Raw genomic sequence first — 12981 nt, 5'->3', positions numbered from 1 at the left:
CTTTTAAGTCATCACATTCTCCAGTTGGTGGGCAGGGGCCTCCACAGGTCTGAGAAAGTGTCAGTGAATTATGCAGAGCTGACCCTGAGCACAACCTTCCGATCCCCATCAACACTTTCAGACATCCTGTTTTTTAGAAATCAAAGTCAGCTGCTGAGGTCATCCCCATTCGGAAGGAAGGAAAAAATAAGCTGTAATGTCCATATGTAGGGATTTCTGCAAAAATGATTTATGTCCCTAGCCCCATCACACATGCTCTGGCAAATTGGAGTTTGGACCCTGGCATGAAGTTTCCAAACTCTGGTCACCAGAGCTAGTATTTCCTGACTGCATGTCCCTGTGTGATGCGGACCTCTGAAGAGTAAATGTGACAAGATGAGGGAACCAGGCTGGAGGGAGGCCAGAAGCAGGGGACCATTCCCTGCCTCTGGATGATTTCCTGTGGGTGAGGTACGTACAGACTGGAGTGAGGAGCCTGGAGTGTGGGCTTTCTGCTCTGAGTCACAGAAGCACTGCAGAAGTTGGGGGAGACACAGATTACTACTTGCTGCTCCATGTGGAGGGGTAGATGGAGAGAGTAAAGAAGAGAAGGAGACAGGTAGGAACAGGTGGGAACAGGTGCGCATGGAGTACTCAGGTGTCTTTGGATATGGAGGAAGGTGTCTACCTCTAATAGGCAGAGCTGAGATTCTGCCATTCATTGGACAGAAGGAAGGAGGAAAGTAAGGTTCCAGGTTTGTCTTCTCCCTAGAGATTATCCCTTAACCCCCACACAGGATGTGGGAGCTCAAGTGCCTTGTGGATGCTCATGAGCTGGGGTCTGCCTGTGACTGTAGTGGAGGTAAGAGAGCCTAGAGTCATGGCCCCTTGGGGGAGCTTAAGGCACTGTGCTCAGATCACCTTGGCATGAACTGATTAGAGCAATGAGAAAGCTCTCTCAGGGAAGGTCAAAATGAGGGGGGCTTGAGAGGAGAGAGGTTAGTATCTCTAGGATGGATGGTGTCTGATCTTATAGGAGGGCTGCTGCTTTCAGGAGCCAGTGGGGAGGCTGGTGGAGTCCAGGTCACTTGGATTTGAGGGGGAAGTGGATCACAGTGTGATCCCAGAGCTGCTAACCTCTAGTGGCCACCTGCTCAGACCCCACTTACCAGACACATGTTTCTGGACACAGCAGGATCTTGGAGGTGCTGGGACCCCACTTTGGGGGTGTGAAGCAGAGCAGTTCATCCCTTGAGCCCCCATTCCTTCATCTGTAAAATGTGGGCAACTTTGGGGGGATGGCTCTGTGAGCAGGATGCAGGAGAAGGCAGGGTTGGGAGGGGATGTACAAGAGCAGGGGACAGATGCTGTCCAGGGGAGGGAGGGCAGGCTGTGAACCAGGTCCATCTCCTGTCATTTCCTTCCCAAACTCAAAACAGCAGGTTCAGGAGGAGAGCAGTCTAGGTCCTGCCTCTGTCCTGTCCCACACCAGGCCTTCTCTGCCCCTTAGGGTACAGCACATCACAGCCCAGCACCTGCCCAGTCACAGACCATCACCAGGTTCCTCCTGCCTCCAACGCTGCTGCTTAACACCCACACATTAGGGTCCTGGGGAAGCTTGGAGCTTCAAGGAGCCAGGGGGGGACTGATAGCTTTAGGGAACTATTCTGAGGTGTGTTGAAAGGTAGATCCATACTATAGGGAGGGAGGGATTTAGGTACATTTAGTGATTCACAGGAAGGTTCAGATAGTACAGAAATATCCCATTGCAGAGGCACTCTTGGCTCATTTTGCCCCAAGGTAACATCCTACATCACTGCAGGACACTATTCGCACCAGGAAAATGACAGTAGTATGATGGATATGTCTAGGTCTGTCACTTTGTCATGGACATTTATATGTTCAACAGCACAATCCAGGTATGGAACTACTCCATCAGCACGAAGATTTCCCTCATGCTACCCTCCCCTGCCCCAGCCATCCCTTCCATGCCATTCACCCCTGTGTTTTACACTTTGGCATTTTGTGTTGCCATTTTGTTGGCATTTTGTTACATGAGGGGACTCCTACAGCTGTGACCAGTGTTGATGTTTTTTTTTGTTTGTTTGTTTTCACTCAGGATAATATACCTGGAATCCATCCACGTTTTGTGTTATCCTAACTTTATTACTTTTTATCACTGAGTTGTGCTCCCTAGGTTGGAAATGCCACAGTTTGTTCATCTGCTCCACTTTTGAGGGATGTTTTGGTTTGTTTCTAGGCTTTAGAGACTACAAATAATCCCACAGTGAATATTTGGGCACAGTGTTTTGTGGGATCTTAAATTTTCATTCTCTAGAATAAAGGTCCAGGACAGTGAGTGCTGGGTTGTCACATTTATGTTTCGCTTTTGCAGAACCTATCAAACTGTCTTACCAGAGTGGCTGTTCCATTTACATTCCCACCAGCAATGTAGGAGAGCTGGCTCTTTCCTACATTTGATGTCTTTACTGTGTTTTATATTAACGAGCTCTCCTAAAAGGTAGGTAGTAGTGATTTTCAATTGTTTTTCCCTTACATTTCCCTCATGGCAACTAATGTACAGTTTTTTCTTGTGCTTATTTGCCATGTGCATGTTCTCTTTGCTGAAATGTCTGTTCATGTCTTTTGCCCATTTGCTATTTGGATAGTTTTTTTTTTTTTCCTCCCCTTGTTGAGTGTTGTTTTTTTTACATATCATAGATAGAAGTTCTTTGTCAGATAAGTGGTTTGCAAATATATTCACCTAGTCTATAGCTTGTCTTTTCATCCTCCTAACAAGATCTTTACTACAACAGAAGGCTTTAATCTTGATAAAGTCCAGTGTTATACCCTATGAGTCCTCCTTTCTTGTCTTGTATAAAAATGCACCAAATGCTAGGTTTAGAAAATGGCTAAACATCCGTAATGCACTTTCTCACAGTTCTGCTGCATAGAAGTCCAACATAAGGCACCAATTTGATCAGGTTCTGAGGAAGCCTGTCCTCCTGGATTTTTGTCGATAGCCACCTTCTGGCTTTGTGCTCACATAACCTTTCTTTGCTGGTGTGCATGGAGAGTGAAAGTTCTCTGTGTCTCTTCTCATAAGCATGCTAACCCCATCATGAGAGCCCTAACCTTGTGACCTAACTCAACCTATGTTTCTCCCAAGGTGCCAGGTCCAGTTTCATAGGGGTTAGAACTGAAACATGTGAGTGGGATGGGGGATCAAATTTAGTCTATCTCATGTGTCTTGACAGATGTCTTCGGGTTCCCTCTGTTTGGGTTTTGTCATTTTCTTCAATTTTAGGCTCATGTTTTATGTCAAATTTGGGAGATGATCAGCCATGTTTTCTTGAAATATTCTTTTTTTTTTTTTTTCCTTTATATTTCCTTGAAATACCTTTTAATCCCTCCTTTTCCTTTTTTCTCGTTCTGGGATTCTTGTGACATGAAGAGATTTTTGTTTTTATAGATTTTTTTTCTCTCTATTGTTCATATGAGATACTTTCTGTTGTTCTACCTTCAAGGTACTGACTCTTTCCTCTGTCATCTACATTGTCCTACCTAGCCAATTTACTGCGTTGCAAAAATTTTAGTTATATTTTTCAGATCTAATTGTTAATTATGTTCTTTTTTATATCTTTCTGTCCTGAGACTTACTTTCATTTGATTCAATCCCAACTGCAATAGATTATTGAAGCATTTTTATAATGGTTCCTTCCAGACCCAATGGAAATCCCAACATCTAGGTCATCATTGATCTTGGCTATCTTTGGATTGTGTGGCATATTCAAGATGACATTTTTCTGGACATTGGCATGGTGAATGTTCTTAATTATCCATCTTGCATATTTGGGGTGTTATGTCATGTGACTCTGGATCTTCTTCATTCTGGTGTGTGAGCAGGTGGTGGGTCTACAAGAGTGTGGCTAGTATGGGAAGCCCCATTTATGTGCTCAAACCAGAAGAAGCAAACTGAAGGCTGACCAAACAGTCGGAAGTTACAGTGTACCTGTAGGGAATGTCACATCTTCCTGTCATTCTTACCAAAAGCTAGAGATGAGGGCACATGACAGCTAAAAACATGTTGTTTGCTGAATTAATTTCTGTGCATGGATGAGGCCTTTGTAAGGACCCAAAGTCTACTTGGGAGGGGAAGATTTTAGGAAAAGTGTGTTCCGTGTATGGACGTCATTTGAGAAATTTTGTTTATGTTGGTGGAAGAAGGATGGGCTTACTGAGATGGCTGGCATTGCTGTTGGGCTTGTTCAAAACTCAAGTCAAGGTGGCCCCTCTTACGAGTGTCCTCATCCTAGATATCGTCCTCCCAGGAGCTGCTGAGGGAGCTAAGACCTCATCGAAAAGGTGAGCCCGAGCTGGTGGGCAGACTGGTGTGAAATGAGACACAAGTTCCCCTCCCTACTCACTTTTGCAAATGCCAGCTTGGGAATGACCTTTACCCTCATCCAAGCCATCACAGTGGAGTCACAAAGGGAGCATAGCCTGGTAGTCAGCTCACCTGGAAGGCCCAAAGGCTATTCTCTCCCTCTCTCTTCATCAGCCTGGGGCAGCTGTGGGGTCCTCTCACATCCACTCTGGCACTCTCTAGGGGAAGCAGACCACTCACCAGTGAACACAGGGCCAGGGGTCTCATGAAGTATTCTCCTTTCAGGCCTAACCCCAGGACCATTCCCAGCCCTGGTCCAGCCCCCTCTGGGCTGCAAGCCCCAGGTGCTTGCTTCCTGACTGGCAACCTCTTGCTCAGTTTAGCCAAAGCGAGCCTCTCCTCTTGCACTGGGGAACCCACATCACACAGAACTGCTGGAGTAGGGTGACTTTTCAGATCATCGCAATAAGACAGGATGAAGAGGATATCCTTGAACCCCCCAAAGTACGGATCAGGCATGTCAAACCATCTCTGTTTCTTCCAGAACAGCTCTCTCTACAGTCCATCATGACTGACTACACAGATGGGGGAGTCCATTCATTCAGGGCAAATTAAGACATCTCTTTGGGAAACTCTGTTGCCAAAATTAACCCTGAACATTTCCTTCAAGGTGTGGGTTTCCTGAAATGGAAGTAGCTCCTTAAACCACACTCTCAAATTCAGCATTTCAATTCCACAGGGGAAAACTGAAGACGGTTTAAACTTGCTCATACTGCACCCCATCAGTTTGGCAGCAGTGGGAGGACCTGACTGCAGGGTGGTGAGCTGGAGGGGCTGTTCCAGGTGCAGCTGCAGCCATGTCCTAAGTAGACTCGCCTGAAACAGGGTTCTCTGAGTGTCACAACACGCAGTGAGTCTCAAGGTAGTATGGTTGTGCTGCAACTTGTAGAAACCTCGGTAGACCTCTGCTTTCCACTGTGAAAATGAAGAAAACCCTGTGGGACAATGCTACACAAATCCAGGAATGGTCTCCCCAGTTCAGCTTCACAAATGGCCCCACTGTCCTAGTCGCTCATGCCCCAAACCAAAATGCCCTCCTGGACTCCATTTCGGTAAACAGCCATCTGCCCATGTTGCTCTTCTCTGCCCATTCAGCTGATGTCCCTGTGGAAGACTGAGTGAAAACTCTGCAATCCCCTGTATCCCACACTGGTCCTGCTCAGACCTCCTGCGGATTCAGGACACGTGTTCCTCGGTCTACCGCACCCTCTACCTCCCCATGTCTGCATGTCACCCCCTTTCACTACCTATCTCCTCTGGAGTACTGCTCCCAAACTCCATGCACCTTGCCACTTAGGGTTGCCGCAGGAACTCCTCAGAGAACACCTCCCTCTACAAACTAGTCCATCGCCCAGTCCCCTCTGTCCATCCCCTGAGCTCACACACTGGTCCCAGGAGTCACCGACATTGCTTCACTGCACTGTGTTCTTTCTCTCAGAATGCTACCGCCATGAGCCCAGGGACGGATCCCCTCCATCTGTTTAGTGTCCAGTAGGCCTTTGGCACCAGTGAATGCTCTGCTCTCGAGGGAAGTCACATGGGAAGAAAGAATCCAACTCAATCTAGTTGTATGCAATATGGAGTAATATTTGAACAGTAGCTATCCATCCAAGAGTCCCACATGGACCCCCAAATCTTTACTAAGTGCTTCTTCCCTAAAGCATTGTCCTGCTGAGAAGGAGATAGTACTCCCTGGGACCCAGACTGAGCCTGCTTTGTTGCTGAGGAAACCATGCACTGAAACCAAAAGCAGATGAGAACTATAGCAGATAGAGCCTCAGGACAGCAGGACCATGGTAGGGGGCTGGGGACTAAAGCCACAGTGCTAAGAGACCCATGGCCCCACAAGTTGGGAACCTTTCACACCCTCGATGCTTCACACACACATGAAGCATGCACTGCCCAAACCCACCTTTCAGCCCATGCTCTCCTGGTCAGCAGGACTAGTGGGGATGAGGTGGACAATGGTGTCCTCATGTCCCTCATGAGGGTTCTGCAGCCATCCCCAGTTTCTGCATTCAGGGCCACTGCAGGCTTCTGCAGACGACTACTCTGCATAACTGTCTCATTACGCCTCTGGTCCAGGGGCAGAAGAGCCTGCCAGGTAGAGTGCATTCAGGGCACCCTGAGCCTCAGGCTGGCTGGCCGTGGGGAATGCAGGAGTACTTTGTGCCCAGAGCCCCTCAGCATCACATGGGGACCATGCACAACACAGCCTCTGGCTTGTCTTGCAGGTGCACTTGGAGGCCGTTGGGGAAACGGCTCAGTCAGCCAAGATGGCTGTGAGGACACTGCAGACATAGGATGAGGCTGGAGAAGTCTCTGTCCTGTCGAAAGCTGTCATGTCTCCACATCCCAGGCTTACTGGTTCCTTCTACACAACCCAGGGAGCAGAACAGGAACTTGGGATAAGGGGGGTGGGACAGCAGGTTAATTGGCTTCTCAACTTTTGTCATGAACAGGTAGCTATTTTTTTTTTTTTTTTAGAACACCTTAAATTTTTAATCCTTTCTTTACAGGTTACCTAGACCACGACTGATTAAGAAAACTGTAGAAAGTTAGTACCTGCCACAAGCAAACGCCAGGCAGCGGTACGTGTCGATTTTCCGCAGAGTCCTGCTTTGCGGGGTCTCTGCTCACACTCCCAGGAATCCGTCGCGGCAGAGTTTAGTCCACAGGTCGCTTCTCCCCGTATTTCTTTGGAACCTCTTCAGCGTTCTTACAGAATTTTTTACGGTCCTCAGAGTATTCCTCAGCTAGGTCAGCTCGAAGTGGGTGCTCGGGCTGGGGGTCGTTCACCAGTGCTGTGAGGGACTGGATTACTTGGCCGGTTCTGGTTGCTGGCTTCCAGTTTTCAGCACTAATTCCTGGCAGACAGACCTGCCCCTTTTCATCGATGTTCCAGTGATAGATCTTTGTTTTAAATGTGATCTTCGGTGCTTTGAATGGGTACTCTGCTGGAAAGCTGATTTCCATTCTGAAAGCCCCCTTATCATATGGAGGGTTGTCAGGAACAATAAGCCCTCGCCAAGTCAATAAATTAGCTTCTTCAACCTGAATGTTACGGAAGTCTTTCATTCCACATTTGTGGATTTCTTCAGCTCCTTCATCAGCCTCCTGCTGGCCGCTATCTTGGATCTGGCGCGGCTTGAACAGGCAGCTATTTTATTTACTCTACTGCCTGTTTTACATAAGCTACACTTCCCCTGCTTGTCACCATCTTGGATCCCAGGTTTCTTCAACTGCATGATCATGTGGGAAAGTTCTTGGACACTCTGTGACCTTTCAGGCTTCAGCAGGCCTAAGGTCAAGTGGCTGTTAGCAGCTGTGGGGGTGAAGAGCTTGCTGGGCAGGGCAGCCAGCTCACATCCTGGGGGATCCACTGCCAAACCTGATCCCTGCTGAGCCCTGCTTCTGGAGGGAAGGGATCTCACAGCCCTGAGACCCAAAGACAGAAGCTCACATTCCCAGAGCCAGGGTGGCCCCCCGGCTCTCCTCATTCCTCACATACACGTCCCCTAACAGAGCCAGCCAGGACCCCACGGGACATCCAGCACCATCAGCCTCAGTAGGAGGAGAGTCAACTACTGAATGAAAACTCTAGTCCCTTTCTCTCCACATCTGGAAAAGCAAACACCGTACCTGGGGTTATCGTGCAGTGGGCAGCGGGCAGAGGGTGCAGGTGGACTGCAGCTGAGACAGAATTAGCTGGATTTCTTGACATTGCCGTTTTCTTTGTCTCTGGAGGAAAAGAGAGGTGATTAACTGATGTTTTAGCATTTCTCATTTCAGCAGATATAATCAAACAAATAGTTGGAAATGGTCTTTTATGTGCACAAAGCTTTCCACATTTCTAGAAAGGAAAATGCTCAATTGACAGAGACTGGCCGAGCAGAACTGGATAGAGTCCAGGGGTCCTCAGGCCTGACATGCAGTCTGGATACGACAGAGCTTGGAACTGCTATGGAGTGACGTTGGAGACCTTTAAACTGTATTTCCAGGTGATAAATTTAGAGAGAAAGTTATGTTTCACAACCTAAGTTTGTGGGTATTATACTCTAACCCTGTTCACTAACCCCCTTTTTTTTCAGTTTTAGAGGTAGAATTTACTGATTCATCAGTTGCATATAACACCAGCGCTCATTACATCACCTGTCTCCTTGACACCCATCACCCAGTTACTCCGTCCCCCACCCATCTCCCCTCCAACACCCTCAGTTTGTTTCCTATAGTTGAGAATCTCTTGGGATGCCTGCGTGGCTCAGTCCATTAAGCGCCTGCCTTTGGCTCAGGTCATGAACCTGGAGTCCTGGGATCCAGCCCCACGCTGGGCTCCCTGCTAAATGGGGAGACTGCTTCTCTCTCTGCCTCTGCCCCTCACCACGCTCATGCTCTCGCATATAAATTATTTTTTTAAGAGTCTCTTTTGGTTTGTCTACCTCCCTGACTTACTTTATTCCCCCCCTTCCCCATGTTCATCTATTTTCTTTCTTAAGTTCCACATGACTGACATATAATTGTCCTCCTGATTGACTTATTTCACTTAGCATAAAAACCTCTAGTTCCATCCCCCTGGTTGCAAATGGCAAGATGTCTTCATTTTTGATGGCTGAGTAGTACTCCAATGTGTATATAGAGCAGATCTCCTTTATCCATTCGTCTGTCAATGGACACCTGGGCTTTTCCCATATTTTAGCTATTGTGGACATCTCTGCTATAAACATTCAGGGGGTGCAAGTGCCCCTTTGAATCACTGTTTGTATCCTTTGGATAAACACCTGCTAGTGCGATCCTGGGATTTGGGTAGCTCTATTTTCATTCTTGAGGAACCTCCATGCTGTTCTCCAGACTGGCTGCACCAGCTTGCATTCCCACCCACAGTGCAGGAGGATCCCTTTCCTCCGCATCCTCACCAGCACCTGTTGCCTCCTGTGTTGTTAATGTCAGCCATTCTGATGTCAGCCCCGTGTAAGGGGGCCGGGACAGCTGCCTGGTAATTGGCTAGGCTGAGAGGGGCGGGGACAGCTGCCTCCTGATTGGCCAGGATAAGAGGGGCGGGGACAGCTGCCTGCTGATTGGACAGGATGAGAGGGGCGGGGCCAGCTGCCTGGTAAGTGGCCAGGATGGGAGGGGCAGGGACAGCTGACTGGAGACTGGCCAGGATGAGAGGGGCGGGGACAGTTGCCTCATGATTGGCCAGGATTAGAGGGGCGGGGATAGCTGCCTGGTGACTGTCCAGGATGGGAAGGGGGGGACAGCTGCCTACTGATTGGCCAGGGTAGAGGGGCTGGGACAGCTGCCTGGTAACTGGCCAGGGTGAGAGGGGCGGGGACAGCTACCTGGAGACTGGCCAGGATGAGAGGGGCGGGGACAGCTGCCTGCTGATTGGCCAGGATGAGAGGGGCGGGGACAGCTGCCTCGCCACTGGCCAGGATGGGAGGGGTGGGGACATCAGCGTGGTGACTGGCCAGGGTGAGAGGGGCGGGGTCAGCTGCCTCCTGATAGGCCAGGATAAGAGGGGAGGGGACAGCTGCCTGGTGATTGGCCAGGATGAGAGGGGCGGGGACAGCTGCCTGGTGACTGGCCAGGATGAGAAGGGCGGGGCCAGCTGCCTGGTGATAGGCCAGCATGAGAGGGGCGGGGCCAGCTGCCTGATGATTGGCAAGCATAAAAGGGGCGGAGACAGCTGCCTGGTGATTGGCAAGGAAGAGCGGGACAGAGAAAGCCGCCTGCTGATTGGTGAGGGAGAGCGGGGCCGCGACAGCCGAATGGTGATTGGCCAGCGAAAGCAGGGAGAGGACAACTGCCTGGATCTTGGCCAGTGGGTGAGGGCAGGGACAGCCGCCTGCTCTTCGGGCAGGGACCGCAGGTGAAGAAGGCTGCCTGGCGACGGGCCAGGGATTGGGGGACGGGGACATCGCCGCCTGCTCCGCCAGGGCCTGGTGGTGACTTAGGGGTCCTGGTGCAAGCAGTCACCAAAGCCAGGACCCCAGCGCTCCGGGGGGGAGCGAGGACTCCACCTCTGCGCCCCGCCCGTCCCCCGGGCGCCCGACCGCACACACGCAGCCAGGAGCAGCCCGGCCTCCCTCACAGTACCGTGCATGCCGGCCCACGTCCCTGCTCCAACCCACGGTTTGCAGAACAGAGCCCACGCTCGTTAACGGGACAGCATGACCCACACGGAGAGCCGCCGACCCCCCTGCGCCCCTGCAGAAGCTCCCCAACGGAGGCCGCCTGCCCAGCCCACTCCCCGCCCTCTGACACCCGCCCACACGCATCCTGGGCGCCCAGCCCCACGCTCTCCCTCGCTGGTCCCAGAGGCCGCCTCTGCCTGTCCACTCAGCATCCCTGCCTGGTCCAGACGAGCTGGCTGCAAGCTTTGTGCACCAGGCCCCGAGCACCGCACCCCATACTGCCTTCCGAGAATGTGAGCCCGGAGGATGCAGACCGTGCCCGGGACGCAGAAACCTCCCCCTGCCTCCTGGCAACGCACCGTGACCACGTACTTGGCTCCCAAGTGGTGCCCCCATTGCCAAACAGGGAAGAAGTGGCCGCATGGACCCTCCCAACCCAACACAGGCAGTGACTCTGTAAGACGCTTGGAAGATCAGGCCACGGAGCACAAAGAACCACCCAAACCAGAAAAGTAGGGCATCTATACCCAGACGTGGGAAATTTTAGGCTACTACCCAGGCGCAAATCCCCCACTCCGGTAGAGGGTCCAGGTGTGGGGTGTCTGAGAAGGGAAATGCCGTTCCTTCTGTTGGGGCCTTACTCCCTAATGTCAGTGATTCAGGGCTGGATGCCAAGACCTGGCTGGTGCTTGCCGCCATCCAGAGTGCAGTACCCATGGTGGGTCACTGTGCCCAGATGCTGGTGCTTCCATGGCCTGCAGGCCTCTGGCCTGGGCTGGCTTCAGCCTGATGTCTTGGCTACACACCACCTGGGCAGCCTTTTATCATTTGGGGTATTTTCTCCTGAGTGAGCCAAGGATGCCAAGGCTAAAGACAAGAGGAAGACCAGCAGCCGGGAGAGCTCACCTTCTCCAGATACACCAATCTCCACCTATGTATAGAGCAGATCCTCCCGAAGAACAACTGAGGGCAGTCGGAACAGCTTCTGCACAACAGGAGAGAAACAGAGACATCGTAGCAGAGGACCCCAGCCTAGCAGCCTGCCAACTGCCGTGGGGAGAGAGAGTTCTGGGGCCCGTAAGCTGATTTGTCTGCCCGGGGCACAGAAATGAAGCTGCATTTTAATGTGCAACTAGAATGTAAAAGATCCACCCCAAAAGCTCCCCGAAATGGGGAGGGGTATTGCTAGATGTCTCTCTGCCAAGGTCCTGGCAAACACCATGGTCACATTCCACTCCACCTTGAGAACGTGGACAGAAGCAGGGTCTGAGCACCCCAGCCAGGGTACTACCTTGCTGAGCCCTGGGTCCCAAGACCACTCTAGACCCAGCTGTGCCAACAAGGCAAACCCAGCTGGCACACACTGGGACACCCTGGTGTGTATTCAACACAGCATTCAACACAGCGCGAGACCTCACACCGAGGGGACACAGGTGCTTGGCACCCCAGAACACACCAAGCTTACACGACTCGGCTTCCTAGGGCACCCCTGCAAGGAGGGCTATGGGACCTCCTGGGTCACTACTGCTTCAGCTCCAGGAGCCCTGCCAAGGAGCCCCCTATGTGGACAGCTCAGGACCACACAGCCCAAATGCTGTCGAGACTCTCGTAGGGCTGAAGACCCTGGGACACCCCACCTTTCGCCCACTGAGCTTCAGCCATCTTTCTAGGAGATCCTGTGCACAGAGAAGCCCCCCAATCCTGAATTCACTTCTGCTATAGCTACCATCCCAAAGTGCCTTCCCTGCAGAGAGCACTGGGACACTCCTGCCCACACCCACCTCAGTTACAGCTGTTTTACCAAGCTACCCCTGTGCAGAGCACCCCAGAAAACCTCAGCTCCTGATCCATCTCCACTCCAGCCACCCTCTGCACAGAGAGCCCTGTGACGGCAGTTGTACCCAATTCAGTGTCAGCTCAACAGTGTGGGTGCCCTCGGTGTAAAGCTAAAGCACCTCTATGCTTCTTGTAGCATTACTCCCAATAGCCAAGGTATGGAAACAACCCAGGTATCCATCCAGAGGTGAATGAATGAGGGCTACCTTTCAGCCTAACAACCACCTCCCTGCTTGCCTAGCCTGGAGTCCCTGCCTGCACCCCCAGGTCCCGCACTATGCCCGCACACCCCAGGGTCGCAGGCCACACCCTGGTACCCCCACTCCCCTATGCCAATGAAGCCCCTGGAAGTACCTGCAGACCCTGGTCCTCCTCCTCCTTGGCAGCAGCTGGCTCAGGACTTGGTCCAGGAAGCCAACATGCGGGAGAAATTCCACTTGGAAGAAGACGCACAAGACTCAGAACGTGGGTTTCCATGGGCTTCGTGAGGTCACACAAAGATCACCACATCGTCCCAACCCCTTCAAAGCTTGCTGTTTCTGATGCTACAAGTTAGAAACGCTTCTTTGCCTTAGCAGCCCAATC

At 51.4% G+C, this 12981-nt stretch overlaps 1 pseudogene; it reads right to left on the bottom strand.

The window, feature by feature from the left end:
* Positions 1–3564: 3564 nt before the first annotated feature.
* LOC118015327 lies at positions 3565–12953 on the bottom strand (annotated as a pseudogene).
* Between the last annotated feature and the right edge of the window lie 28 nt (positions 12954–12981).

The sequence above is a fragment of the Mirounga leonina genome, unplaced genomic scaffold (assembly GCF_011800145.1).
Source record: "Mirounga leonina isolate KUSES-001 unplaced genomic scaffold, KU_Mleo_1.0 Mir_101845, whole genome shotgun sequence".
Classification (NCBI taxonomy): domain Eukaryota; kingdom Metazoa; phylum Chordata; class Mammalia; order Carnivora; family Phocidae; genus Mirounga; species Mirounga leonina.
Note: the sequence above shows the minus strand (reverse complement) of the source record. Positions and strands in the feature narration are given on the sequence as shown.